This window comes from Schistocerca piceifrons, unplaced genomic scaffold (genome assembly GCF_021461385.2).
Source record: "Schistocerca piceifrons isolate TAMUIC-IGC-003096 unplaced genomic scaffold, iqSchPice1.1 HiC_scaffold_1300, whole genome shotgun sequence".
Taxonomy (NCBI): Eukaryota; Metazoa; Arthropoda; class Insecta; order Orthoptera; family Acrididae; genus Schistocerca; species Schistocerca piceifrons.
The window spans coordinates 2,501-7,500 of NW_025727126.1; the positions used below are offsets into that span (position 1 = coordinate 2,501).

A 5,000-nucleotide genomic window follows, 5' to 3' on the forward strand; every position below is an offset into this window, starting at 1 on the left:
GGCATCACAGACCTGTTATTGCTCAATCTCGTGCGGCTAGAAGCCGCCTGTCCCTCTAAGAAGAAAAGTAATCGCTGACAGCACGAAGGATGTCACGCGACTAGTTAGCAGGCTAGAGTCTCGTTCGTTATCGGAATTAACCAGACAAATCGCTCCACCAACTAAGAACGGCCATGCACCACCACCCACCGAATCAAGAAAGAGCTATCAATCTGTCAATCCTTCCGGTGTCCGGGCCTGGTGAGGTTTCCCGTGTTGAGTCAAATTAAGCCGCAGGCTCCACTCCTGGTGGTGCCCTTCCGTCAATTCCTTTAAGTTTCAGCTTTGCAACCATACTTCCCCCGGAACCCAAAAGCTTTGGTTTCCCGGAGGCTGCCCGCCGAGTCATCGGAGGAACTGCGGCGGATCGCTGGCTGGCATCGTTTATGGTTAGAACTAGGGCGGTATCTGATCGCCTTCGAACCTCTAACTTTCGTTCTTGATTAATGAAAACATACTTGGCAAATGCTTTCGCTTCTGTTCGTCTTGCGACGATCCAAGAATTTCACCTCTAACGTCGCAATACGAATGCCCCCGCCTGTCCCTATTAATCATTACCTCGGGTTCCGAAAACCAACAAAATAGAACCGAGGTCCTATTCCATTATTCCATGCACACAGTATTCAGGCGGGCTTGCCTGCTTTAAGCACTCTAATTTGTTCAAAGTAAACGTGCCGGCCCACCGAGACACTCAATAAAGAGCACCCTGGTAGGATTTCAACGGGGTCCGCCTCGGGACGCACGAGCACGCACGAGGCGGTCGCACGCCTTCGGCTCGCCCCACCGGCAGGACGTCCCACGATACATGCCAGTTAAACACCGACGGGCGGTGAACCAACAGCGTGGGACACAAATCCAACTACGAGCTTTTTAACCGCAACAACTTTAATATACGCTATTGGAGCTGGAATTACCGCGGCTGCTGGCACCAGACTTGCCCTCCAATAGATACTCGTTAAAGGATTTAAAGTGTACTCATTCCGATTACGGGGCCTCGGATGAGTCCCGTATCGTTATTTTTCGTCACTACCTCCCCGTGCCGGGAGTGGGTAATTTGCGCGCCTGCTGCCTTCCTTGGATGTGGTAGCCGTTTCTCAGGCTCCCTCTCCGGAATCGAACCCTGATTCCCCGTTACCCGTTACAACCATGGTAGGCGCAGAACCTACCATCGACAGTTGATAAGGCAGACATTTGAAAGATGCGTCGCCGGTACGAGGACCGTGCGATCAGCCCAAAGTTATTCAGAGTCACCAAGGCAAACGGACCGGACGAGCCGACCGATTGGTTTTGATCTAATAAAAGCGTCCCTTCCATCTCTGGTCGGGACTCTGTTTGCATGTATTAGCTCTAGAATTACCACAGTTATCCAAGTAACGTGGGTACGATCTAAGGAACCATAACTGATTTAATGAGCCATTCGCGGTTTCACCTTAATGCGGCTTGTACTGAGACATGCATGGCTTAATCTTTGAGACAAGCATATGACTACTGGCAGGATCAACCAGGGAGCTGCGTCAACTAGAGCTGAGCAGCCGGCCGCCCGGGAGTGTGTCCCGGGGGCCCGCGCGAACACGCAAGCGTCCGCTCAATCATTCTGCAAACAGGAGGAGGCTGAGCTCCCCTGCACAATACACCTCGAAACCCTCTCAGGTCCCGGCGGCGCGCAGCGCCGTCCCAAGTACTTGGTCGGGTTCGAGAGAGGCGCAATCGCCCGGAGTTAGGCGAGTAGACGCTTTCGGTGCGACCACCCGTGCTCCCAACTGAGCTTGCCGCTGCCGACAGAGGCCCGGGAGCGTGCTGTCGTGGCATTGCCGGCGGGAGACAACACGCGCCACCTACGGTGACCGGCAGCTCCAACGCCAGCGCCACAGAAGGACAAAAGCCCCACTTGGGTGCCGAAGCGAACTCTCCCAGCACAGCGCACGCGCCAACACATCCGCACAGCTGCGATACAAACCACCAGCGAGAACCGCTGGGGCGACCGAGCAGCAGACGGCGTCGCGGCGCCGAGCGCCGGGCGGCGGCGCATCCTCAACGCACACAGTCCTCAATCGGACCAGCACACTGAAGATGTCCACCGCGCTTCGCACCGGGCCCGCGAGGACCTACTTTGGCCGCACGGCGCCGCGCGCAGGGTGCGCCGGCGCGCAGCTGCGACGCCTGCCGCGTCCGTCGGCCGGCGCGCCTGCCACTGGCCGCCCCCACCAGCCGGCTGTAGCGCGTGCGCCCACGCACCGCGCGGCCAGCACGCCGGGAGGCGCCCCCTCACCGGCCGGGGACGGTCCCACCCAGCCACCGCCGCGTATCGCTTCACACCCAGATGCCGTTCAGTTTCGTCGGCATGGTGGGTATCGCTGGAACAACCGGTTAGTACCTCAACCTATCGTCGCCATCACCGATTCACCCCTAGCGAGAACAACCGCACCACAACAGGTTACCATTTGTTCATTTGCGTAACTTCACCAGAAAACGCAGGCGTCCATCGCCATTTGCAACTTCAACGATTATTGCATGCCTGTGTCAGGTGTCACGCCACACTACGTCTGCCCACATACACGCAACAAAATGTGCACGCCTAGACAATACGTGGAAGGTGGCCCCCGTACGTATGCGATGTCCATTGCTCGAACGACTGTCAACCGGCCTCTGTAGCATGTCGCAGATATGGAACGCGGTGCACCATGCCATCACGGTGTGTGAGGAGAGACGACTAGGTCCGAATACATCAACAGACAGCTCATGCTGATCGCCATCCACGGCGTCCGTTCCTCCCACACGTCTCTATGGCGTACCACACTGCAATCCAGCTCTCATAGGGAGACGACACGTAGCTGCGTGCACAATATTTGCACTGTATGGTCCGCCGTTTTTGGGCGCAGTCGTTGTACGGTCACACATGTGCCACGATGTATCATTCAGTACATAAGGACGAATGTGCAGTACAGATTGTGGTTTACGCGTACGACATTAGCGGACAGTTGACACAGGCCGCACCACAACGTAGCCTGAGTACGTCGCATGCGAAGGGCATTGAACATGCAAAGTTCTCACCAACCAGCTTGCGAAGGCAGGGGGCAAGGTGGGGACGTGGGGAGGGGCGGCATGTACGTCCTGCTGCCATCCACATTACAGTGTACAGCAGGAGCATGTGGAAAGTGAGCAAGACTTGCAAGGTGTTTAACATGAAGCGATACACAGGGGAGCGGGCAGTGCGAGTAGCGAACTATATTGCGAGGGTTGCGGGTGGGCAACACTACACTAATTGAACGAGTCGTATAACAATTACAGAGCAGGTTTAGGCGACAACGTGGGTTACGTTAGGGGACAACGTGGGTTACGTTAGGGGACAACGTGGGTTACGTTAGGGGACAACGTGGGTTAGGTTAGGGGACAACGTGGGTTAGGTTAAGGTACAACGTGGGTTAGGTTAAGGCACAACGTGGGTTAGGTTAAGGCACAACGTGGGTTAGGTTAAGGCACAACGTGGGTTAGGTTAAGGTACAACGTGGGTTAGGTTAAGGTACAACATGGGTTAGGTTAAGGTACAACATGGGTTAGGTTAAGGTACAACATGGGTTAGGTTAAGGTACAACATGGGTTAGGTTAAGGTACAACATAGGTTAGGTTAAGGCACAACATAGGTTAGGTTAAGGCACAACATAGGTTAGGTTAAGGCACAACATAGGTTAGGTTAAGGCACAACATAGGTTAGGTTAAGGCACAACATAGGTTAGGTTAAGGCACAACATAGGTTAGGTTAAGGCACAACATAGGTTAGGTTAGGTTAGGTTAGGTTACACGTTGTTGTAAGGAAAGGTGTAAGGGGGGGGAGCAGGTTCGTTGATAGTGATTATAGTAAGTGAATGCTTGTGACATGATCAGATTTGTCACGTCAGGATGCACCTTTGGCTTATTAGAGGCGGCGCTCCAATTCTATGCTTGTGTCAGACCTGTGTCTTTGACTCATGTCATTGTTTGTGCGCTGTGACAGGAGGTACTATTGTGATGTTGGGTGCACCGTTGTATAGGACATGTGTGGGTATTGGTGCCTTATCTGCGCAATGGTGGATGTCGAAAGGGGGGGATATTCTATTTTCCGCATGGACCTCCTGGTCTGGTTGTGATAGTGTGGATTGTGTAATGTGGCGGAGAGGATGCACTGGATGTTGTTCCATGCTGGTGCTTACATATTGTATGTGCGCCCGTTAGAAGCAGAGAGTGGTGCGTGATGAGAGTGTCTGGCTGACGTGTGGTTCCCATTGTGGGCACACTCTTTCAGCATGTATACGGACAGTTGTATATATATTCTGTAATTTGATGGCTCTGCATTGATTACTAATCAGCGCCGTGTGTACGGGTAATCTGGTTCCAGTCCAAAATGTTCCATCTGTGTACATTAGTGACAAAGACTCCCCCCATGCAGTGGGGCTCGGTCTGTTATAACTCTTCCGCGTAATATATTTGCCCCACGTTTTTGCGACTGCGAGTGCGAGTGCGAGTGCAACGCGCATGGGGACCGACATGCTGATGGCTCGGTATCGGACGCCGTACAGTGAGCAACGCGATCGCGTCTCTCGCTCGTAAGTGGTACAGGTCGCGGCTCATGTATACGGACAGCGGGAATGTCGCATATTGGAAATAACTCTTCATGAAACGCAAGTTATAGGGGTGGATTGCACTTTACGAGTGCGGGAAACGTCCGCCGTTCATCCGCTGGAGGTGCGAGTTTGGCGGTTGGGGTGGTCCACGAACGGGTGCGGGTGGAGTCATTGCCGGTCCACGGCTTCGTGCGGCAGAGCCACTGGAGAATGGGTGCTATGGTCGACAGAGGCTGCAGGCTTTGTGGGTGGCGTCGAAAGGCGGGCACTGTGGCGCCATCGCTGTCTTAGTCGGCTTGGCGTCTCATAGATGGCGGTAGCGCCGTTGCAGGAGGTCATGTTGCGGGAGACCTACAGATGGCG

General features: G+C 54.3%; 1 non-coding gene across 1 annotated transcript in view; it reads right to left on the bottom strand.

Moving 5' to 3' along the window:
• Positions 1-1,547, bottom strand: part of LOC124731737 — a 1,909-nt gene extending 362 nt beyond the window's left edge. The window contains exon 1 of the ribosomal RNA XR_007008450.1: positions 1-1,547. This exon is cut by the window's left edge and continues 362 nt beyond it. This is a non-coding gene — a ribosomal RNA (small subunit ribosomal RNA).
• Positions 1,548-5,000: the final 3,453 nt, after the last annotated feature.